We start from the raw sequence: 26,149 nt of genomic DNA, 5'->3' as shown, positions 1-26,149 counted from the left end.
TACTCCTCTTTGAGCTGATTTCAAAAATGTATAATACTTGTAGGTTAAAGTGGTTAGTTTATGAGATTAACAATTTTTCTTTTAAGAGCACAAATTTTACTTATTATTTACTTTCACTTTATTTGCCTGTACTAAAATGGGTTGTACAATAGTTCAAACTCTTCAATCTTTTTAACTGTGCTATTTATTATGAAGTTACAATAAGTGTTCAAAATGAGTACCATTCACTTCCATACAATGGTATAATCTATTTTGAAATGCCTCTCTGACATTGCTTAATACGGCTGAATTTAATTGTCGACATTCATTTTCTATCCTCTCTCGTAAATCATCCAGAGATTCTGTTTGGGTAGCATAAACTTTTGTTTTTGAATACCCCCATAAAAAGAAGTCTAGGGGTGTTAAATCCGGTGACCTAGGTGGCCACTCCATGGCCCCCTTCTACCTATCCAACGAGCGGGGAATGTTTCGTTTAAAAATTGTCGGACAGGCATAGCATAGTGTGGGGGAGCTCGGTCTTGTTGAAATACCAGTAAATCTTCGGAAAGGTTATCATCATTTTCTATTATTGTTGTAATATGTGGGTGAACCCCTTCCCTGAGTAACTCAAGATATGATTTACCATTTAAATTTCCGTTGATGAAGAAAGGTCCGACAATGTGGTCACCTAGGATACCACACCAAACGTTTAACTTTTGAGGATGTTGTGTATGGAATTCACGCATAATATGTGGATCACTTTCAGCCCAATATCTACAATTATGCCTACTTACTAAGCCATTTAATGACCATGAGCATTCATCAGAAAAGCAAATATTGTTTAACAATTGTGGATTGTTATTGATAATTTGCGTCATTGATTCGCAAAACTCTAGACGACGATCAAAATCATCTTCATTCAACTCGTGCACCAACTTAACTTTGTATGGGTGGTACTTGATTTTATGTAGAACTCGGAAAACTGTAGAAGATGAAACACCGATCGCTCTACTTATTGTTGATAACGATTGGGGTTGTTGAGCCTCTAAGCTGACTTGCCCTAAAATTGCCACTTGGATTGTTATTCGTTATTTACGAGTCCCTCTCGCTTATGCACTTTATTGCAAACAGACCCTGTTGTGGTAAATTTCTCCATCAGTTGAATTACATACTTATGAGTTGCATGTCTTCCGTCATGTAATTCGTTAAATATTCTAGCAGCAGCTCTTGCACAATTATTATTTTGGTAGTATAAACCTACAATTTCAATTCTTTCTTGCAAAGAGTAAACCATTTCAGAGAAACAAAATAAATAATGTATCAAATTACACTATCAATAGTGACTACAAATTCTAGTTGACAATGTCAAACTTTAATAAAAAGTAGAGTTTTTTGTTGTTTGGATTTTTGAAGTAGAATAAATAGCACAGTTAAAAAGATTAAAGAGTTTGAACTGTTGTACAACCCATTTTAGTACAGGCAAATAAGGTGAAAGTAAATAATAAGTAAAATTTGTGCTCTTAAAAGAAAAATTGTTTATCTCATAAACTAACCACTTTAACCTACAAGTATTATACATTTTTGAAATCAGCTCAAAGAGGAGTATCCAAATTTTACATAAAAAATATGAAAAGTAATTTTAAAAAATAAAGGGGATGCTGCTAGGGGTCAGGGGGTGGCTTTTCCAGTAAGTTTAAATAAGACATAATGCTTGCCCCTTCCAACATAAATTGACGTGTTTTTAGATTTTTTCTAAATACCAGTATTACAAAAGTTATTAAAGGTGGATACTTTTATCTGAAAAGCACTGTATATAGCAAGCAAATAAAAATGTTTCGAAAAAAATAAAAAAATTATATTCGATTCGCTCAACTCTTAATCTCTCTCTTAATGCCACCTAACGAAATAATCATCCGTACGATACGTGAAGGCATAATGTGGAATGTTAACAATTCTCCGGCGATACTATCGATATACTTAAATATATGTACGCGATTCTCCGGTGATCTCGAATTCAAAAGCATTGAAGAGTAACTTTCTTATCGACAGATCATAGTACACCTAAGCAATGACAAAGACTTTTATAGATCTTGTACCTTGAATATGGTGCACGATATATGCTACACTATAACGAACCTATTAAATAATAGTTGAAAGTTACGTGAAGCAAAAAGCAGAAATAAGTAGTTCTTTTTGAATTATCACTCGGATTTAGTTAGTAGCGAATTGAAAATATTGATAAAACGAAGACAACTCAACCGAGAAACGCTTTGCATTGTACAAAATACTCTTTAAATACGATATGAAATTATAAAATAGAGCAATAACAATATTTTGGACCTTTTCTGTTAATCGTCTCCGCCACTGAACCATTTGTACTAAGAGCTAAGCTTGGAATACTTGTCTCGCATATATATGTCACGTTATCGCCTATAACTAAGTAATGATCTTGTTGAACACATGTTTTTGCGTTCTTCATCACGACAGATCAAATTATGTTATTGGATTAATAATACTCAGACCGCTGAGTAGTTCTTCGTTCTCTTGTCCGAGCGATCTATTGTAAGTAGATTAAGTTTGCCACGTCGAACGATGTTTTGATCTTTATCGGAATTAAACGTAGAATCATATTTGAGATTACGAACGTCTAACGTATTTTTTTTCTTTTATTTTATGTATATGGAGCGTGGTAATTGGTTATTCTTTATTACTAGTTTTAATGTTCAATGATGTGTACTTACTGATATATAGAGATATTTTATATTGATAATAAAACACAAACGCTACTATGTTTAACACCCCTGATAAATAAATGTTTCATAAACAGTTAGTTTACTCATGTGGTCAGTACAAATCTTCACTATTTACGATACATTCAAATACATTGGTTATTGATATAACATTCCATTCTGGAATTCTCGGAAAAAATTTCAACAGGAAAAGGAATAAATTGAATTGGAAAACTTCTGAAGTCTTTAGGAACAATTATCATTTCACAAATAACCTGAATGAAGAATTTGTAAATAGGAAGGAAACGATATAATACACTAATGAACAAAAAATCGACTTAAGTCACACGCTAGCAGTCAAAAAATCTATAGCTTCAATTCTTTTTCTAATTTTAGCATTCCAAAGCCGTTGCTCTATAATAAGTCATCCATGTTGTTGATGAGCTATTTTTTTGGCGAAGGAAAAATCTCAGAAAAGAATCTTAAACATTGAAAAAGGGTACAGAAACCGTACAGAAAATACAAGCCCAATTTTTCAGATTAATGATTTATTTGAAATCAATCTATGAATATTTATTGTTTCGTTTCCTGGCACTGATAACAGCTTTCAAAATATCTTTTGCATGGATCAAATAAGTTTCCTCACTCGATCTTGTTCGATACTATTCTATTCTTCACTGAGAGCCATTTTGAAGTCCAATTTCGTGACTGTTGCAGGATTCCTACAAATTATCCTACAAATACTCAATAGAATTCAAGGTCGGGCTACGTGCTGGCAAATCCATAGCGGCAATTACGACATCCTGTAAAAACTTCCGGCACCTGCAGTATGTGCACGGGCATTGTCCTGCATTAGGATATAATTGTTGATGTTGAAATTGAAGATAGGAACTATGTGATCCCTTAGAATTTCTTCTATGTATCGGTTCACCCGTTATCCCTCCACTCCACCACCAGTTTCAATAAAAACTAACTCAGTTTCTACTTCCACTGAAATACCCGCCCAGACCATCAACCAACCTCTCCAAAATCAGCGTTTTTTATGCAAAAATGCGTGAATCTTTCTCCAAGTCTTCTGTAGACCTTTCATCTTCTATCGCTGGCATGCAAGCTCTCTCTGTTTTCGTATAAGAAGAGAATGGAGCTCTATTGTTCAATCCAATTGAAGTGTTCTCTGGCAAATCATAGACTTGAAGGGCTAAGGTTGATTTAGAGCCAGGAGCCTTTTTTGGGCTAGGCCCTCAACTGTCTTGAGTCTTCTTTTGTTTGTCCAACCAGTATTCGCGTTTTTCTGAGGTCTTATTGGACTTGAACACCCGTGACGGCCAAATTTCTCAGCGTTGTGCTAACAACCACGTTTTTAATGTAAGTTACCAGTCTCTTAGTAATGACGGTAAACTCTAGTAACAGCAGACTGACCCATCAATAGAGTGACCGCTTGAGTTGCTTCATCGCTTGTTATATCCATTTTTAAGCAGAATCTTGTTTGTTGTCAGTGGAGGTTAGTATTGGTTTGATGACTAACAGATAGTAGTGGGTCATGTTTACAATTTCGTGTTCAGTTTTTTTGCCAATGACTAGCGGTTGTGGGGTGTCGCCTGAATCGATTTTTTTGATGTTGAGTTTACATGGAACATGCATCAATATGTTTATTATTTCGACAAAAATTAATTGGAATTTTATCCTGACATTTTTAATTATAAAGGGAGTTGAATTATCATATGCTAGTTCCAGAATTTAAGTTGATTAAGAACTTTTATTGGAATGAGAATTCTAAAGTCAAAATAGAATGTCTGTAACTGAAGACACAAATTCATCATTACAATATTTTACAGCACCACGTATTTAAAAAAAGTAATTTACTCGAATAATGAATGACTATAGATAACCGACTTTCTCATATTTCATATTCGGGTTTATCTGTTGAAATAATCTCTACATTCACATTCATTAACACATAAAATAACTGAAACAACCAAAGCTTCCGAAATACTGCGTTATAATTATTAATTGACTAATTATCATTACAATAAAGAGTGATGTTCTTCATACAAACCATCAACAGAGACGTGCAAAGAATATTTTATAAAACAAGTAGCTTAGACTTTTTTTCAAATTTAGGTTGGAATGGCCAGGTAAATAGCAGCTTTTCGAACTTCATAAAATTAATAAAACAAAAGTTATAACCAAAACATTTGTGAAGATTATTGGAATCCGTTGACCTTTGTGAATGTTTGAAAGGGTCATCTAAGTTGAAATTTGGTATTGTTGATATCGATAATTCCCAATCAGAAAGATTAAGATAACTACATGCTAAGGATACAATTGGAGGCAAATCCATGTCAAACAATTTGGAGAATTTTAGACTCCCTTAACTAACTTTAATGGACCATCCAAGAACATCAGCAGCAGATTGATAAAATAAGCACAGCGCTGGTTTGAATCCATCGAAATCTGTTTGAAAAGAGCAAAACCATTCATCATACACAACTTTTCATTCTGACGAATCGATATTACTTTTGGATGCCCCTTTGTAGATAGCATGAAATAATGGAGCTGGGAAAAACAGAGAAAGAACAATTAGGAAGATCAACAAAACAATAGAAGAAATGAAAAATAGAGAGCAAAGTAAAGAGGACCTCCAAGAACGTCATCAGCAGATTGAGAAAATAAGCACAGCACTGGTTTGGATCCATCAAAATCTGTTTGAAAAGAGCAAAACCATTCATCATACACAACTTTTCATTCTGACGAATCGATATTACTTTTGGTTATCATTGGTTCAATCAATATGTTTTGTGAAAAGAATACGGTTGTTGGGAAGAGATATACTCTCCACAATGTACTTGATCCAGTGATGTCCTAATTCATGTATTCCAACCTTGAAGTAATAATCTGGAAGGTATATCGAATAAGTATTCCCTGCCATTATTTACTAATCTTCATCAAAGATAAGTCGTCAATATTTTACAACTTTCATTACTATCTGTTTACAAAACTAGACTAAAAAGTCCTGTTGACTGATAGAATCCAAGATCTAAATGAATTGTTTTGATAAACTGAAATTTTTCTGTGCGTGTAGCTCGTTGTCCTTGGTCTTATTTCTATTTCAAGAATCAGTCATAGCTAGGTACAAATTTCTGCATTTTATTATCTCATGTACTTGCTCAAACTCTATGAATTTATTAACTTCGTGAATCCAATTACATAAGGAGATACAAAATAATATTACAATAAAATGAACCAAAAAAATTGATAAAACCAAAATAGGAAGTTCAAAATTTTGGAACAAGAAATTGATACAATCTAAAAAATAAAAGTTAAGAAGACCAGAAAACCATTTCTATAAAAGATAAGCACAAGCAGATGAAGACAGACATAAGAAGACAGAGGTTGGAAGAAGCGATAAATCGAGAAGATATTACTGATAAAAAATTGAGAAAATTGAGAGAAATTGAGGAAATCATTTGAAGGAAATAACAACCAAACATCGGTAATATATAAAATAGAGAAGAAACAGTTAAATTCTTACAAATATATGGGAATAAGCCAGCAAAGCAATGGTAAGGAAAATAATGGAACTAGTAAAAATGATAAAGAAGCAATTGGGAAAATCAAGAAAACAATTGAAGAAGAAATGAAAAATGACGGTTAAGTATAGAGGATATGAATGAACTAGCCAATGATAGAAAAATTTGAAGAAAATGGGTGGTATATGACACTAAGTCCAAATCAGATGCCTGATAACAAAATTTTTGTCATTAATGTTTACAAACTATTGATCATTTCCAGATAATGTTAGAAATATGAATCGTGTTCATTGGAAAAATACATAATAGAATGAGTTCCAAGCATCAGTACATTAAAAAAAAACAATAAATAACTGATGTAAAGTTGTTTCAGACATAGTTTTAATAAAATGTTTTCTTAGCGTTGATTACAATTAAAATAATTGTATCTAGAAAATCTGATTTGTGCCAATTCAATGTTTACAATAAAATTCTCACGCTTTCTTTTCTAGCAGTACGCCGCTGCATTCTATGATGTGTGAACCATTAAGAACATCCAATTCATATGTAAATTAGAATCAGATTAAAGAGAAGTAACGAAACGTAATTTGTAACGAACCAATTGACCAATTAAACAATTAACTTAACGCCTTTCCTCGTTGAAAAAATTAGATACAACTTAATGATTTTCACATAAATTAGTAAAGACATATAACATAGGCGTGACGCAAAAGGTGTATTATAAAAAATTGTTTTTCCTATAATGCGATATACCAAAATAGTGAACCGCGCTAGTGCATTGTACTTAGAATTTCTCTTTCTATTCAAAAATTAATTGATTTTTTTGTACAGAAAAAATATTATGCACTGCTTGGAAATGTATTAGAATGTTGAATTTTGACAATTAATTATTGAAAGTTTCACAGTTCTCGTTAATAGTTTTGTAGCTTGCAAAATAATTTATTTACTATAATTTCTTCTAATTTGAAACATTTCTTAACAAACTTAACAGCTTCTATTCCTTTACAAGGTCGATATTAGTCCAACTTTGGAATATTGCTCGCACATTTGAAGCTTGGCTTTCAAAAATACCCTGAGGATGCTCAACTCAATACAACAGTCAACATTAAACTTGTAGAAGAACCAGAATTAACCTTGGACAGCTTAGAATAAAGATCGCTGACCTGACCGATACTATCAGGGCAGCTCTTCCGAATTGCCCAATATAATCCCAACTAGAGCAGTATCTACAAGACCAGCTCGAGAGGCTGACGTGAACACCGGACGCCCAGAACGTCAATTTATCGGGACTCCTTCCTTTGGAAACATAGAGAAGTTCAATATCAATATCCACAAGCACATCCATACGATAAACACCGCTTGAACTACTCGAGTGTAATAGGGTTTACCCTCTTGTGTTTGTTGTGTTGAATGAAACGATAATACAATTTGAAATACAAGCTGAAACGCCTGATTCCTTACTAGTAAACTTTGTCATTGGAACTCCAAATCAGAGTCCCAAACTAATTTCGGTATTATACTCCTTACCATAGTAACGAACAATAACTCAAACCACCGTCGAGTACCTGTATTTAAAAGGGTTAAGAGGTAAGCAGATTTACGAAGATATGCGTAATACCCTTGGTGATCAATGTCCTTCGTATGCGACTGTGAAAAAATGGACTGCAAGCTTCAAAAGAGGTGAATTTTCCATTGAAGATGATGACCGATCGGAAAGAAAAATATCGATGCAGTTCATGACATGATTTTGGGCTAAAACGAATATCTGAAGCACTGAATATTTCATACGAACACTTTCATCATATATTTCACGTCAATCAAAGGTGTTTTGTTTTTGCAGGACAACGCCCCTGTACACAAATCTCATGTTGGCATGCAAAAAATTCGGGAATTAGGGTTTGAATTACTAGAGCACCCCTCTTATTCATCAGATTTGGCTCCGTCCGACTATCACCTCTTTTCTCAACTGCCAAAAAGTTTGTTTGGTTCTATAGTAGGCTAAGAATTTTTCAATATATCCTCGTACCTCAAACTCCCATAGAACAAACTACTCACCCAAAATCCATAGTGCGTGAACAAAATTCATTGTATATAATTCGTGTGCAAAGGCCTTTTTTCGACTCATATGATTGTCGTGTGACAATATTCACATTCTTCGAAAAAAGTCTACTTTACACACTTGTGACTTAGATAACTATGAAATTGCTTTTTTCGGTTCTGATGCTTTATCAAAATACTTATGTTGAAAAATGATTGAAAATAATTGAAAAATGTTATATAAATTCGATACAATATAAAATCAAAATGTTGAAATTATTTCTTTAAAAATGTTAAAAATTAATCTTATTAATCATTAACTGATAATTTATTTTGTTCTATGAAGATCATTTCTATTATTGTTAATTTTTGATCATTTTTATTTTGGTATTTTTGAAATCAAATTAGTGTTTATATAATGTGATTGATGCATTTTCAGTATATTTGTTATCATTTATTGTATTTTCTATATATCGCATAGTCATTCCTTTATAATTTTTGAACAATATTGATTTTCTTACAAATGCTTACAAAAAGTTTCATTATTAATTGAATAAATTGTAAAATCATACCGTTATTTTTCAAATGTTAGTAATAGTAATAGTGCCTGAAGTACGATCTGAAATATGCTCAAAAGTACTTCAGCACGAGTATCATACAAAAATTTATCTACGACCACATTTAAAAATACTTTTTTGAAAAATACGTTTTTAAGATGACGTTGACGATTTCTATTGATATTGCCTTGACTTTTCCGGGAAATAAGCAATAAGAACATTTTCCATGTAACTTTTGATTTTTTTATTGTTAAAACCAATCTAAAAAATCGTCAGATAACTTCCTGTATATTTTTCTTGACTTCTCCGGAAGCAGGTTTTGAGTTACATTGTACGCAATTTCAGAGTGCAATCAGATTTTTCTTTAAGCTTAACAATCGGTGTTTTGACGATCAAAATTAGGAAAATATTTTTCAAAATGACGATGATGTTTTATAGTTTTCAATGACAGTAGAAAATTATCACCAATACAGAACTTTTGTACTACAAATAAAAAAGATTGTTATCATGATAATCCTATTTAAAAAGCACTGTTCTTTTTAGTACGTTTGGACTTATGTATAATATATAATATCACGTATTTATATGAGTTTTTAATTGTTTATTTTCAATGGTAAAGACAAAGATGATGGTTTTGGTTACTCATTACGTGCAAAAAACAATATCAGACATTCGTAAATATTTAATTTTGTATTATCCTTGTCTTAGAACAAAAAATAGTAACCAAACACAAGCATATAAATACAAATCTAGTCAAAGAAAGAACTACCAAATCAAAAGCAGTATAACTGTATCTTCCCAAGCAACAGCGTACATCTTTAAACGAGGGTAAATTGAAAAATTCTTTGCCTACTATAGAACCAAACAGATGGAATGGAATGGAAAGAGATGATAGTTGGACGGAGCCAAATCTGGTGAATAAGCGGGGTGTTCTAGTGAATCAAACTCTAGATCACTAATTTTTTGCATGGCAACATGAGATTTGTGTGCAGGGGCGTTGTCCTGCACAAACAAAACACTTTTGAGTAGCTTTTCAGTTCTTTTCTCTTTAATTTTTTCTCGTAGAGTGGTCAGCAATGTCGAATAGTAATCTCCACTTCTACCCTTATCCAAAAAATCAATCATGATTACTCCATGGCAATCCCAAAAAACTGAAGTAAGAACTTTTCCAGTAGATTTTTGGATACGAAACTTCTGAAGAACCTGAGTGTCGCCATTCCATCGATTGTTGCTTGGTTTCTGGATCGTAGAAATGTACCCAAGTCTCATCCATAGTAACAATTCGGTTTAAGAAGTCAAATCGAGCACAGATCGAACGCTTGCACCCTTTTGGTCAACATTCAAACATTTGGGGATCCATTTCGCAGTAATTTTTCTCATGTACAAATTGACGTGAACTATATGAGGAACGCGTTCTTATGAAATATTCAGTGCTTCAAATATCCGTTTTATCCCGATTCGACAGTCTGATAAAATCATGTCATGTACTGCATCGATATTTTCGAGAACTGACATAGAAACTGGCCTTCCCGATCGGTCATCATCTTCAATGGAAAATTTACCTCTTTTGAGGCTTGCAGTCCAATTTTTCACGGTCGCATACGAAGAACATTGATCACCAAAGGTATTAAGCATATCTTCGTCAATCTGCTAACTTCGATTTTCACCATTTCGGTGGATATCTTTTTTCTTTTAATTTATTGCGTAACTCTGGTTCACTTTTTTGACGTCAAACTTTACACTGACACTTCTAATAATTTATTGTTAGTTGCTATGGTAACGCAATATTTTGTTTTTACATGGAACTGGTTTAGGCTAACTAGATATCAATACATCCTCGTACCTAATTTCAATGTTACCAATAACTTTGTTCACGTATCAGAGAATATTTTTCTGATTTCTTCATCTAAGTTTCCAGTTCTAACGCTGGTGGATATCTACGTTTGTAGACGGTATCGTTGGTAATTATTTCATGGAAATATATCGTTTAAACTCAATAACGCAGTAGAGATAAAACAATCAAGTACTTTAACACATAACAGTTAACAACATTTCTACAGGTTCTACTCGTTACTTAATTGATTCTCAAAATGATATAAACACATATGTTTATTGTTACAACGTATCACACTATTCTATAGTTAATTGGTATTGCAGCTCGTTTCTATTGTTTACCATAATAGGTACTTAGGATTACATATTTATTGTTTTGATAATTCTCCCATCAGTGACAGCTCGTGTTGAAAATGTTCAGACGTTTTAAAATGTTGTGCAAGGTCAAATTTCCATCCATTTTATCTGTGTCCCTGCTAAAATAATGGATTGATAAAACTGTTATCATAGAAAAATATGACGTCTTTACTATACCATTTTTCCAAGTTTCTTATGTTTAAAGAGAATTCGCAGTTTGAATTTTCAAAAATGTCCTGAACAACTCAAACATTAAGAAGTATTCTTTAAAAATTGTTTCTAAACTTCGATGTCTTCGTTAGAATATGTCATATCAACTAAGTCAATCCTACGTCTTTATCGAATTGTGAAAACAAGCTAATTATCTTATATTTCAATTCAATTTTTTAAAAGGAGGTTGGATCCAAATTTTTTTACTGTTTTAGCTCCTATTCATTGGATATTATAGGAGGTGATTAGGTTTTGAATTGATTCAATATTTCTATCGACTTGAGACACGGTACATTGTACTGCTAAATGACAATTATTTTCTTATGTCTGTAAAGCAGCTTATTAGGGAGTTGCTTATTCAATCAGTCAATAATTCTTAGTTATAGTTACTTTTAATTGTTTTTGCTTTACTAGTCTTTGTGGTTTTTGCAGGATCCAGTCTACTTTTCTGAGTATCGTATTAAATCAGGCGAATCAGAGTTTCATTAATTGTCAGATCTATATGAGAAAAAACCCTTTTTATTTTGGGTGATCCGTTCTCACTCATCAATGTGTTTCATTTTGTTTTTCCAATGTCAGGAACGGCAGCATCCAATGCTGATATACGAGTGAAATGGTGTTTAAAATCTCATTCGATATATTCGTAATGTGTAATTTTTTCATGTGTAACCGCTTCATATGTATGTCTTGGTTGTTTAATATCATCGTTGTTTATACGATTACGATTTAACGTGTAAAATGTCCGTATAAAATTTGATTTTTCTAAAGAAGGATTACCATAATACTTTCAATTTCAAGTATAGTCCCGGACAAGTATGTACAACTCTGGCCCTAGCTAGGAAGCCGTTATTGGCCCAGACTTGGTGGGACCCTGGGATGATTTGGTTAGTTTGCAAGCCTGGACCAGGCCTGGTTACTTGTAAAAATAGTTTTTTTCATATTGTTAATAAAATTATAGTTTATGTTTCTAAATGTTCTTGATTTCAGGACTCTTCTGTTTCAAAATTAGTTTTTTTAATAATTTGTAAAAGATAGATAAAAATTGTAGTTTTATGACAAATTTGTATTAACGCACTCTACTAATTAATGTACATAAAAATATTAGTTGAATAATTGAATAATTAAACATATAAAGAAGTGATACTATTTTTTATGATTCTAATTTTTCTTTTATGTATAAAAGAATTTTATTCATAAGAAATTATTACTTTTAATGTTAAAATGTCTATTATGTATGAGATATTAGAACAAAACTTTATATAGTTATTCAGAGATCTGCCAAGGCTGGCTGACTATATGATGGCCGAGGTCGGGTTACCCAGAGTTCAGCCACTCTTGGGTGAATATGGGATGACCGGGGCTCAGTTACCCAGACTTCAACTAGGCTTGTGCCATTATCGGTTTTCCAAGACCGGGTTTCCCAGCGTTGGCCCAAGCTAAGCTCCGCCGTTTAAGTCAAGGGGGCTCCTACAAGGGAAATTACAAATCACTGGATACGATGATACTGGAACCAATTACATGTAGACGAATTCAAAAGATATTTCCATGATATAATATATTCGAAAACAAATGGTTCGTAATCATCAATATTATAACAAACATAAAATTAATCGTCGAATAGTCGAAATTACTCCTTCAAGTTTCCTTCAAAGTAAATAAATCGCTCTATTATTTAATATAGAAACGAACAATTCATGTATATCTATAATTCAGTAAACCTTGTAATTCCTTTCAAATTTGTTATGCAGGAGAAGGTAAAAGCGGTGCCCGAAATTAATTTAATCCAGTGAACGTAGTGTAATCGTTTCTACTCGCACATTTTCATGTATGAAATGAGTGTATGTATATCTATATGGCGGAAGCCAAAAGTCAAACCGAGCCAAGCGCTTCGTATGTTTTACAGGTTACACTCTCTGCGGATTAATTTAATGATTGAATGACACAAAGCGTCGTTTTGTGGTCTGGCTGTGACACGCCTTTCGGAATCTCTACAACCACCTGTTGATATGTTATATGAAGCTGGATGGATGTACTCGGTTATACTTTAAATTGTGTCATCAGGATTGTTAGAACGCTTGTCTATTATAGTTTATTGAGTACATTCAATATATATACAGTGCTTTTCAGATAAAAGTATCCACCTTTAATAACTTTTGTAATAGTGGTATTTAGAAAAAATCCAAAAACACGTCAATTTATGTTGGAAGGGGTAAGCATTATGGCTTATTTAAACTTACTGGAAAAGCCACCCCCTCACCCCTAGCAGCATCCCCTTTATTTTTTTAAATTACTTTCCATATTTTTTATGTAAAATTTGGATACTCCTCTTTGAACTGATTTCAAAAATGTATGATACTTGTAGGTTAAAGTGGTTAGTTTATGAGATAAACAATTTTTCTTTTAAGAGCACAAATTTTATTTATTATTTACTTTCACCTTATTTGCCTGTACTAAAATGGGTTGTACAACAGTTCAAACTCTTTAATCTTTTTAACTGTGCTATTTATTATGAAGTTACAATAAGTGTTCAAAATGAGTACCATTCACTTCCATACAATGGTATAATCTATTTTGAAATGCCTCTCTGACATTGCTTAATACGGCTGGATTTAATTGTCGATATTCATTTTCTATCCTCTCTCGTAAATCATCCAGAGATTCTGGTTGGGTAGCATAAACTTTTGATTTTAAATACCCCCATAAAAAGAAGTCTAGGGGTGTTAAATCCGGTGACCTAGGTGGCCACTCCATCATCTGCCCCCTTCTACCTATCCAACGAGCGGGGAATGTTTCGTTTAAAAATTGTCGGACAGGCATAGCATAGTGTGGGGGAGCTCGGTCTTGTTGAAATACCAGTAAATCTTCGGAAAGGTTATCATCATTTTCTATTATTGTTGTAATACGTGGGTCAACCCCTTCCCTGAGTAACTCAAGATATGATTCACCATTTAAATTTCCGTTGATGAAGAAAGGTCCGACAATGTGGTCACCTAGGATACCACACCAAACGTTTAACTTTTGGGGATGTTGTGTATGGAATTCACGCATAATATGTGGATCACTTTCAGCCCAATATCTACAATTGTGCCTACTTACTAAGCCATTTAATGACCATGAGCATTCATCAGAAAAGCAGATATTGTTTAACAATTGTGGATTGTTATTGATAATTTGCGTCATTGATTCGCAAAACTCTAGACGACGATCAAAATCATCTTCATTCAACTCGTGCACCAACTTAACTTTGTATGGGTGGTACTTGAATTTATGTAGAACTCGGAAAACTGTAGAAGATGAAACACCGAACGCTCTACTTATTGTTGACAACGATTGGGGTTGTTGAGCCTCTAAGCTGACTTGCCCTAAAATTGCCACTTGGATTGCTTCGTTATTTACGAGTCCCTCTCGCTTATGCACTTTATTGCAAACAGACCCTGTTGTGGTAAATTTCTCTATAAGTTGAATTACATACTTATGAGTTGCATGTCTTCCGTCAAGTAATTCGTTAAATATTCTAGCAGCAGCTCTTGCACAATTATTATTTTGGTAGTATAAACCTACAATTTCAATTCTTTCTTGCAAAGAGTAAACCATTTCAGAGAAACAAAGTAAATAATGTATCAAATTACACTATCAATAGTGACTACAAATTCTAGTTGACAATGTCATACTTTAATAAAAAGTAGAGTTTTTTGTTGTTTGGATTTTTTAAGTAGAATAAATAGCACAGTTAAAAAGATTAAAGAGTTTGAACTGTTATACAACCCATTTTAGTACAGGCAAATAAGGTGAAAGTAAATAATAAATAAAATTTGTGCTCTTAAAAGAAAAATTGTTTATCTCATAAACTAACCACTTTAACCTACAAGTATTATACATTTTTGAAATCAGCTCAAAGAGGAGTATCCAAATTTTACATAAAAAATATGACAAGTAATTTAAAAAAATAAAGGGGATGCTGCTAGGGGTGAGGGGGTGGCTTTTCCAGTAAGTTTAAATATGCCATAATGCTTGCCCCTTCCAACATAAATTGACGTGTTTCTGGATTTTTTCTAAACACCAGTATTACAAAAGTTATTAAAGGTGGATTCTTTTATCTGAAAAGCACTGTATATAGAGAAGTTTTACTGAAACTTAATAACAGAATTCAACAATGAATCTGATTAAATATTGAAAAATGAATGACTTAAATAAAAGTCTCACTTCTTACTCAGACAATTAGTGTTTAGTTGTATGGCAATCTATATATATAATCGTTTCGATTTTAGATCCTCCAAGCACCCAATTATAAATAGATACTTGTAGAAAAAAGGGTCGTGAATAAGTTACCTGCCACCGGGCGTTAATTTGAATACTCAATAGCCTAATCTTGTCTAACATCTACCTTCCAGAGAAGAAAACCTTTGCAAATTATTGTGTCAAATATTTATAACGTTCTAGATGTTATGAGCTATTCGTTGTCGCTATCAAAACAATTGTAAGCCATTAACAGTAACCTCAAATAGTATTAATACTTTGCAACTAATAATAAATGAAGTTGACGTACCTTCCACTCTATGAAGAATCAAAGATTTTGCTCGAAGAAAATGGTAGTATATTACAAATGCCACGTATCGTCGGAGGACAGTCGGATAGGCACGTATTACAAAATAAATTCATTCGTATCATTTCAATAAGATACAATTTAACAAATTATTGAGAAATTTACAAAGTAACGTGAAGTAGTACATTGTGGGGTACCTTCAAATTTTGCGGCTCGTTCTGGAATTGAATAGACAATTCGTATGTTTTCGTAGTGCAGCCCGAAAACAGTACATCTTTCATCAAAGCAGAACTTGAAGTGTGGAAAGCAATTACGACTATCACCTCTCCAATTCCAAAATCTAATTTGAAATGCGTATCAAAAACGATCAAAAACTGTACCCAAATTTTTATACATTGTTACAAATATTGGCTACCATACCTTATCCAACTGCTACCCCATAAAGAACTTTTTAAAGCCTGAGAAGACTTAACTACTTGGCTCTCATATGGGATAGAAATCGATGAGAATGAATTAGTGGATATTTTTAAATGGAAAAACAGAAGATTAGTTCTGTTTTTCTTTGTTTCATTTCTTAAACCTTTCCGATACTAAAACTTGTCTACATCTATATCTACATCTAACAAGTTGAAGAGATATATCGTTTGAACCCAAGTATCTACAGAAAAACATGTATACATGTACTCATGTGCCGGGAGGCTAATAAATATTAAAGCTAGACCCTATTTCGAAAATTCTATGTCGATAATTTTAGAAAGGCCAAGGGAAAATGTTTCTTAAATAGTAATAATATTTATGTAATACAAATTCCGTTTTCTGATGAATAAACTAATATAGAAAATATCTAATATGGACAGTTCAAAGCCTGACATTGTTCCGATTATTTATCGCTAAATGCTTTCTCTTAACTCTTAAGGTATACTGCACTCCATAGTGTCCAGGTACCCAGCAGATCCTTACACGATGTCACGGATGGTTTTGTTTTTTGTTTTCAAGCTTTTATTTTTGAAACTGTATGCTATATCTATAGATTGTTGTATTTCTGTTTGATTCACCACTTCCCTTAAACAGAGTGACAGCCTTCTTTATCCTCTCGAAATATATTACATCCAGTTCTGAGTACGACTCCTGGGTTTTCAGTTCTTTGAAATACCTACTGGTGCTATTCCATCGTTTGTTACCCACCCTTCTCTGAAGATTGAATTTTGTTTTTCCTTCATTATGAACTTTTCATTCGAATCTTCCCGAATGTGAACCATTTCTAAAAATTCAATTTTTTGTATATAAGATTCCGTTCCAAGAATTTTTTATTCTTCATGATAAAATAAATGTTTTTCTGATATTTCGTGGTTCGTTAATGCGATTCTATTTTTTTATCGTATTAATGACCTCTTAGTTTATTTTCTAAATATTGATATGTCTGTCCTATGTAGACAGCGTCACAATCATTACAAGACACTTGATATACATTATTACTTCTTTTGGTTTTTGGTGCTTTAGATTTTAATTTAGTGAAATATTTGGATTATGTATTATGGCCTTCATAACTTTTACTAATATCATTTATTGAAGTCATTCGAAAGTTGCTGGGAAGGTCCTTGTACATATGGTAAAGACAAATGTTTTATGTTTTTTGTTTCTTTATTGATTATAGTATATGTTCATCCTTCTTCTGAATATGTTGCTTATCATTTTTCCTAATAATTATTTCTTTTTAAATGCAGTTTTTGCTTTTTGATTAGTTTTTGTTTAATTCACCACTTCCCCTAAACAGAGTGGCAGCCTTCTTTATCACAGGAATTTCCTCTCAAAATATATTACATCCAGTTCTGAGTACGACTCCTGGGTTTTCAGTTCATTCTTTCTATTCCATTGTTTGTAACCCAGTCATCTCTGAAAATGGTATTTTTTTTTCCTTTTTGATGAACTTTTCATTCGAATCTTCCCATGCGGGAATTTTCATTCTCATACTATTCTTGAAATTCGTTTTAGTGATCATGTAGTTCGTGTAAATTTCCTGTATTATTTTCCTTTCTATTCTACCTACACCTATCTCTTATAAGATACTCCTATGTCCTAGATTATTTTTCCTGTCTTTATCATCAATCCATAAACTTAATCATCATTGGAGCATTTCAAAGACTTTTGAATCAATGTCTTCGATTTCTTATTTCTCAGATCATTTATATAATATGTTCATGTTCCTTAATCGTCTTGATTTAAGGTCTCTTCTATTTTAAAATTAGTTATTTTTAGTGATTTTTGAAAGACATTTAAAAATTTGACTTACAGTCTTCATCAAAATATGATTTGATACTGACAATTTACGTATTGATATTAATCAATAAATCGCCTGCATCATGATTATCAAAATGAAAATAGAAATGTGTTTTAATAAGAAAAATTAATTTTTTCTTAATTTTGACATCTCAAAAATATGTATTTTTACTATAATAAGTATTTTGTTGTTCTAAGTGTTCTTAGTTCTGTAGCTATTATAAGAAATGGAACTTTCCAAACAAGTTTCGAATGATTTCAATAAATATGATATTAGTAAATGTCATAAAGGACATAATATATTATCCAAATATTTCAACTAATTAAAATCTAAAGCTTCAAAAAACAAAAGAAGTAGTAAGATATGTCAAATGCCTTGTACAGATTGTGACGCAATCTACATAGGGCAGACATCTCAGTATTTGGAAAATAGACTAGAAGGTGATCAGCTCAAGAATTATAGAAAAAAACTAATTTTAAAACAGAAGAGACCTAGAATCAAGAAGGTCTAGAAACATAAACAAATATAAAAAGGCTAAGAAATGAGAAATATAAAAATTGATTCCAAAGAAGTCTTTCAAATGCTTTATTGATGATTAAGTTTATGGAGCGATGGAAAAAGAGGACATAGAAGTATCATATAAGAAATGAGTAAAATAGAAAAAAAAAATAATACAGAAAATTAGAATTTGGACTACATGATCACTGAACCGAATTTCAAGAATAGAATGAATGAATGAATAGTCCTGCAAGAGAAAATTCCTACAAGGGAAGTTCATCATGAAAGAAAAAGAAAACTCAATCTTCAGAGATGGCTGGGTAACAAACAATGGAATAGAAACCAGTAGGTATTTCAAGGACCTGAATATCCAGGAGTCGTGTTCAGAATTGGATGTAATAAATTTCAAGAGAAAATTCCTGTGATAAAGAAGGATGCCACTAAGTTTTAGGGAAGTGGTGAATCAAAAATAAATACAACAATCTATAGATGTAGCATATTTAAGATTATTTAGCGATAAATAATCGAACAATGTCCTGCTGCCCGTATTAGATATTTTCAATATTAGTATATTCAACAGAAAACGGAATTTGTATTTCATAAATATTATCACTATTTAAGAAACATTTTCCCTTGGCCTTTCTAAAATTATTGATATTCAATTTTCTAGACGGGGTCGAGGTATAATCTCAATTAGCCTCCCGGTACATGTCGTTGGCACCATGTTAAAATTACGAATGTGAAAATTGGCACTTTTCAGGAGAGCCAAAGCACTGAATATAATTTTTTCCCACCTGACACGTTTGGTTAGTTTCAATCTTAAAATTATTATAGATATCTTTAAGTGTAAAACTATCGTTCGAAGGTATCATTTTAGTTTTAATTATTTGTAAAATTATCAATAATAATTGTTTAAAAATATTCGATACTTTACCAAAATGGACGTTTTTGGTCGAAAGAGTTAGAGAATATTCGATAGTTTGCAATGAAGTCTCATGGCATTCATTTTTGATACTTCAGATCCATTTAGGATACAAAATTGCTACCATTTAGGATACAAAATTGCTATAAAAATTAATAATAATGGATGAAAAGATGGAAAAACGTTTTTATTTACTTGGAAAAACTTTTATTGAACACAAAGCAATAAATCCTTAAAAATATAATGTAAATAATGGAAAATAAATAATCAGGTAAGTAATTTCGTTACATTTTACAAAAGATTAATCGGAAACACATAATACATAAATAATAAATTTACTATTAAATTTCGGTATTATCGGGTTCTGCCACAGAATCGCGGACTGATTTGGAACCCGGAAGCTGCTCATAAAAAGACCTGTATGCCCTGGGAACTAGCCCTTGATTGTATAGTTGCAATAAATCTTTTTTTTTCACCACTGATATACAAATCTGACCATCGTACGGCATAAAAGGTTCAGGAGGGCTATCATTGGGAGTAATTCGTTTTCGAATCAAAACATCGAAATCCATGTTATCAAAATTCATGCTGGAGCCTAGGTACATTGTAAGGTTTGGGTTTTGTACGCGCCAATCTGATCAAGTGGTCCCAGTCGAGTGGACCGAGTCACACTCTATTTCTAAAGTTTCTAAATGAGGGCGAAGGGGACTTTAAGTTTTCTTCGAATTTGAATGTACTGTTGTTTGCTGTTTCAAAAAAATAATACGCACTACGCACTCCAGTTGAGGAATTTGAGAGTTTAAAATGAAATAAGACATCAATTTGAGAAAAACATTCAAGGGGTTCAAGAAATGAAACAAAAAAACAAAATTAATCTTCTGTTTTTCCATTTAAAAATATCCACTAATTCATTCACATCGATTTCTGTCCCATATTGAATATTCATAAAAGCCAAGTAGTTTCTAAGTCTCCTCAGGCTTCAAAGAGCTCTTTCTGGTGTAGCAGTCGAAACATGTAAGATATCTAATCTTTGTAACAATGTATAAATATTTGGGTACAGTTTTTGATCGTTTTTGATACGCATTTCAAATTAGATTCAATTCCAAAACGAGCCGGAAAATTTGAAGGTACGCCACAATGTACTACTTTACGTTACTTCGAAAACCTCTCAATAATTTGTTAAATTGTATCTTATTGAAATGATACGAATGAATTTATTTTGTAATACGTGCCTATCCGACTGTCCTCCGACGGTACTACCATTTTCTTCGAGCAAAATCTTTGATTCTTCATAGAGTTGAAGGTACGTCAACTTCATTTATTATTAGTTACAAAGTATTCATACTATTTGAGGTTACTGTTAATTGCTTACAGTTGTATGCTTACAGCTTTGATGAAAGATGTACTGTTTTCGGGCTGCACTACGAAAACATACGAATTGTCTGCTCAATTCCAAAACGAGCCGGAAAATTTGAAGGTACCCCACAAGGTACCACTCTACTTCTCAATCATTTGTTGAATTGTATGTTGAAATTGATCATATTGAAATGATATGAATGAATTTGACGCAGGAATTTTAGAACGATTCAACTGTCTCCCGACGATACATGGCTTTTGCAGTTACTGGCTAAATGCTGTAATGAGGTTACTGCTAATACCTTACAGTTGTTTTTATAGCGACAATGAATAGCTTAGAAAATCTAGAACGAATTTGCGAAGGTAATCTGTCCTTGAAGGTAGATTAGGCTATTACGCTTAGGTTGTATTCAAATTAACGCCCGCTGGTATGTACCTTGTGTAGGATCCTTTTTGTTTACGAATATCTATTTATAATTGGGTGCTTTATTTGTTGTTTACGTTAACTAATGAATGGGCGAGCACCCGATTGTGATAATACAAATTATTAGTGTAATAATTAGTAATAAGTTATGCCACCCGCATTTCATTATTAATATCATATGAAATACCTTAAGTTTTCGGCGGTGGTTGAACTTTCCAAAGCTTTCTATACGTTTTCTATCTCGTGCGTGTGTTTTTTAGTGGTGTAAACGCTTTAGTGAGGACCGAAAGAGCACTGAAGATGACCCGCGTTCAACTCGCCCTACGACTGTTTCAACTCCGGAAACAGTGACCAAAATCAACCAAATTGTGCGTGTAGATCGTCGAATGAGCAACCGGAAGATTGCCGAGGTTGTAAACGCGGAATTACATATGACAAAAATCTGTTCGAAGTTGGTGTCAAAAAATCTAACTCCTGACCAAAACCTCGATAGAAGCGGTAAAGCAAAAAACGGCAGAGCTCCTAAAAACCTTCACCAAAGAACTGCTTCGATCAATGGAAAAAACGTACGGAAAGGTGTGTGACGAGGGGAGGGGAGTATATTGAAGTGGAGCATTCGAATGTGGAATAATTTTTATAATAAAACCCTTTTTAGTTATTTAATAGCCATATTCGTATTTCATGTTTGTGCTAACTCCAGCAAAATCACCTTGTATATTGTTCAGCCCAATTCCATCATTGAATAGATAATAAAAAGTTGCATAATGTTGTCAAAAAAACACTGGTAATTATAAAATGTATTTGAAGTTATTTTTTCTGATTTTTTTAATCGTATTTTTAAATTTTATGTGTATCAAAACATGTTTTTATTGCGTTTTTTTTTTATTAATCACAACTGTTTACGTTTGTTTTCATATACACCCAACAATATTAAAATTAGATCTAAAAAACGAATTGGAAAATGACATACCTTGATACTAATCTATATTAAACAAAAATATGGAGCAATTAACTCCAATTTAGTATACCAAATCCTTTGTTATGATAATAACTGGATTATAAATAACGAATGGAATGCCAATTTCGACTTACCAATCAAAAAACGCTGTAGCACCAAAAAACTGTAGATTCACAAAAACATAAAACGTTCTAAAACAACACAGTTCTATTAAAATCGGTAAAATCAAAACGTTAGAAATATCAATGCGCGCTCGAATCGCGGACGGATAGTTGTGTCAATTCTATTGATAAAAAAACAAACAATAAGAGCCGCAGATGCGCGTATGCGAAGAACTTGAGCGATAGTAAGCTAAGTGGGCTTAGAAATCAAGGTGGCTGGACAAGTAAGACCGCCTTCGACGGTTCCATTGGTCGTTAATTTCCTACTTCCACACGCGGCACGTCACTTATACTCATATAATGAGCATACTTTAATATCGTCGTCAGGATTTGAACATCGAGATTTTGTCACCAAGTTTAATGAAGGAGGCGGAGTTAAGTTTTGTCTGTTTATTTCACGTATGTACGATTTAGCGAATTACCGCGGTACTTTACGATTAGTACTTATATAAAGAGGGTATTGAACCCGTTGTAGCATTTCTTCAAGTTTTCTTCATGACATGAATTATATTAACATAAAGCATGATATATTTTGGTTAGGTTATTAATGGTAACAATAATTTACGTTGTGGCAACCAATATTCGTTCATTTGGAGAACAATAAAGTTCTCGAGTCCTATTCGTCAATCATAGAAGAAAGTATCAAGAATATCATTTTTCGATTTTAATTTTAATCCTAATTTTGATTCACTATATTAACCTGGATCTTGAGATATGATTGTACCCCACAGAGTTTTAAGTTTTAAGAGATTTTTTATCAATTTATCTACATAAATACAGAGACAATTACAGTTGAATTAATTAATTCCTTCTATCACATATTAACTAAATATAATATAGTTGAAATATATCAGAATGGAATAGCAAGTTCTTGAAGTATATTAAAAGATGATCCTTAAGTTATAAGACAATAGTTATGATTTAAAAGAAAGTTACGTGATTGAAAATAGAACTGAGACAAGAAAAAATGGTAATGATCTCATGAAAAAAGAATTAGTAGATTGACAGTACCAGCAAGATGCTGCTTCCATGCTTCATATTGCTTCTTCTTCTTCTTATAGTGCCGAGTCCGTTATCGAACGTTGGCGATCATGTTCGCTATGATAATTTTGTTCACTGCAGCTCGTAAGAGGGAACTAGTTGTCTGACCGAAAATTTTTCAGCCATGATGCTCTTCTTCTTCCAGGAATCCGTTTTCCCTCTATTTTTCCCTGGAGGATAAGATGCAATATACTATAGGTGTCAGGATTAGGGCTGGGCAATTATCAAAAAATATAATCGGGAATCGAAAATAATGAATTTTCTATTATATGAAAAACGGCTTAATTCCTACAAAAAAAACAAGATAAAGAGCGAGTATACCACTAGGAACATACAGAAGACATTATGGTTTGATTCCCAATAAAAACAAACCAAATAATGAACTTACAGAAGATATTTGGCAGTAAGATTCTGATAATTTTCTGATCTTAACAGATAGGCATAGAAATATCAGGATGCGGTTATATCGAAACGGAGGTAAGATACCAAGCGGCAAAGCAGCACGAACCTCAGCTTACCTAAACGAATCAATCTTCAGAAACTTCGAGTTTTTTAAGAGTTGCTTCCATGAGTGTCCATGCTTCCACACCATACAAAAGAGTAGAAAACACATAATAAATACCCTGATGCGAAGCTGTGACTACACAAGATGTTTTTTGGTCTAATGAGTGCTGCTCTAGCTTTCTCATTGCGACATTTTCAACAATAAGGTCACCATCGTTTACTGAATTTTTGCTGATGATCATGTACTTAGTCTTTTTGGTATTTTATTCCATACTCCTGAAATTTCTCAACCATTTGATCTAATAACTTTTGTAAACCTTTATAGAGTCTGCTACGAGGACAGTGTCATCGGCATACCAGAAGCTGTTTACGATCCCCCCATTTATATTTATACTTTTTTCGACATCTTCATTGAAAAGTAGTAGTGACAGTATACAGCCCTGTCTGATTCCTCTTCTAATGTTGATATCTGGAATTAATTTATCTTTCAGTCGTAAATTAACTTTTTGATACCAGTAAAGATTCGCTATAAAATTAATATCTTTGCTATCAATTCCAGTTGCCTGTTGGATATTTATTGGTTTATGATGACGGACCTTGTCGAATGCCTTTTCAAGATCTATAAACCATAAATATACGTTACGGTTGACATCTCTACACCTCTGCACTAAGACCTGAACGCTGATGCATATAATTCATTAAAATACTCGAGATTATTAAATAGGATGTAAGATATTATGATCAAACAATAATGAGAATAACTATACAGTGTGAAGAAACGTACGAAACAAGATCTCCATATTTGTCATACTCACACGATTCACAGCAATACAAAGATACGTGTTTAGAAAAAAAAACCGATTCTTATTCTATTCTATTATCGATTATGCAATATTAATTAGTGTCCAAATGAAAATTTAAATCGATCATAAGTTGAAATCTCGAATAAACCGGCACGACTGTTGATGAAAAACAGGGTGGTCACATAGCAAGAGAAGCAAAAAGACCGTGACGTAAGTAAACGAAAGGTTGTAGTCTGAGCAACCAAAAAAAAACAAAAGCTGACATAGCAACAAACAAACAAATGAAAACAGTTTAACGTTTAAGCGTTGCAAAAGTGTTCATCACAATTAAAAACCATGAAGATTTCAGTTTTTTCAAGTTTCTACAAAAACCGTTAATTTGAGATATATGAATTTACTAGTTTTAAATTAAGTCCTCTTAATTTAATGCGTAGAATCCAATGGCAAAGAGAAAAATTGTGGTTGTTATTTGAAAAAATCAAATTTCTGAAGTTTCTAGATAGCGAAATTCGGTTCCATTTTTTGAACACCCTATATAAATTTGTCGAAGTTTTCACAGATTTTGAAAGCTGTAAGTGTTATTTGTCCAAATCCCAAAAATATCAGATTTGACTCACTTAAAATATAATTTTTTCGAATTTTGAAAATGTGTAATAACTAAAACCTGGTGGACTTTTGGCATACGATGCCTCATAAAAAATTTCGCGTAGATTCCAAAAATTTAATAAAATCATAGCACTCCGCTCAAAGTAACGAGGTTTGGGTCTAATTATATATATAATAATATAACCGGAAGTTTGAGAAAACCGAAATTATTTTAACAGAAACAAGCATTTCGGAAAACCCATGCAAGCTAATTTTCAGAACACTAGTCGCAGTACTTTCCCATATGCATATCGATTTAGCTCGACGTGAAGAACCCTGTTCTGAGTAGAAATAATCGTTATGACTAATATTGCCACGTTCGGCTTTTTAATAATTGGTAGTTAAAAATAAATTTAACCTTTTTAATTGTATTTATATTATTTATATTTTTAACATCAAAATTTTTGGCAGAACGACTGAGCTATTTAGGATGAATATTTTTTCTTTATAAACCCTAATAAACAGCTTTCATAATCCCAATAAACACTTGATACAACAGGAGTTTCACGTTTTTTGATACCTAACGACCTCTAATAGATAATATTTTTACATCGTAATTTTTTATCAAATTTTTTTCATCTCACGGACTCTTGATTAGTTTTTTTCATGTGTCTGAAACTTCTTCTCAATTCTATGTATTTGTGACGTAGATAGCTGGTGATCATCATCAGAAATTTTGATCTTAAAAACTAATTTTGGCTATTCGTGCCAGGATATTATATGTTTTGGTCTTGTCAAAATTAAGAGCAGTATGAAATGATTTCAAACAAATTTCGTCCAAATA

General features: G+C 32.6%; 2 protein-coding genes across 4 annotated transcripts in view; one reads left to right on the top strand and one right to left on the bottom strand.

Annotated features, from left to right (window-relative positions):
- LOC130445064 (protein jim lovell-like) overlaps window positions 1-22,657 on the bottom strand; it is a 322,057-nt gene extending 299,400 nt beyond the window's left edge. The window contains exon 1 of one of the 2 annotated variants that reach the window (XM_056780555.1): window positions 22,346-22,657. The gene's annotated coding sequence lies outside the window, so the exon portion shown is untranslated. The remainder of the gene's footprint in view (window positions 1-22,345) is intronic. The other variant, XM_056780556.1, reaches the window with a different exon arrangement.
- The window catches only part of LOC130445063 (uncharacterized), a 321,720-nt gene that overhangs the window by 101,580 nt on the left and 193,991 nt on the right, over window positions 1-26,149 (top strand). The gene's annotated exons all lie outside the window — the stretch shown is intronic.

This window comes from Diorhabda sublineata, chromosome 6, assembly GCF_026230105.1.
Source record: "Diorhabda sublineata isolate icDioSubl1.1 chromosome 6, icDioSubl1.1, whole genome shotgun sequence".
In the NCBI taxonomy this organism is placed as follows: domain Eukaryota; kingdom Metazoa; phylum Arthropoda; class Insecta; order Coleoptera; family Chrysomelidae; genus Diorhabda; species Diorhabda sublineata.
The sequence above is the reverse complement of the archived record's forward strand: the minus strand, read 5'-3'. Positions and strand labels throughout refer to the sequence as shown.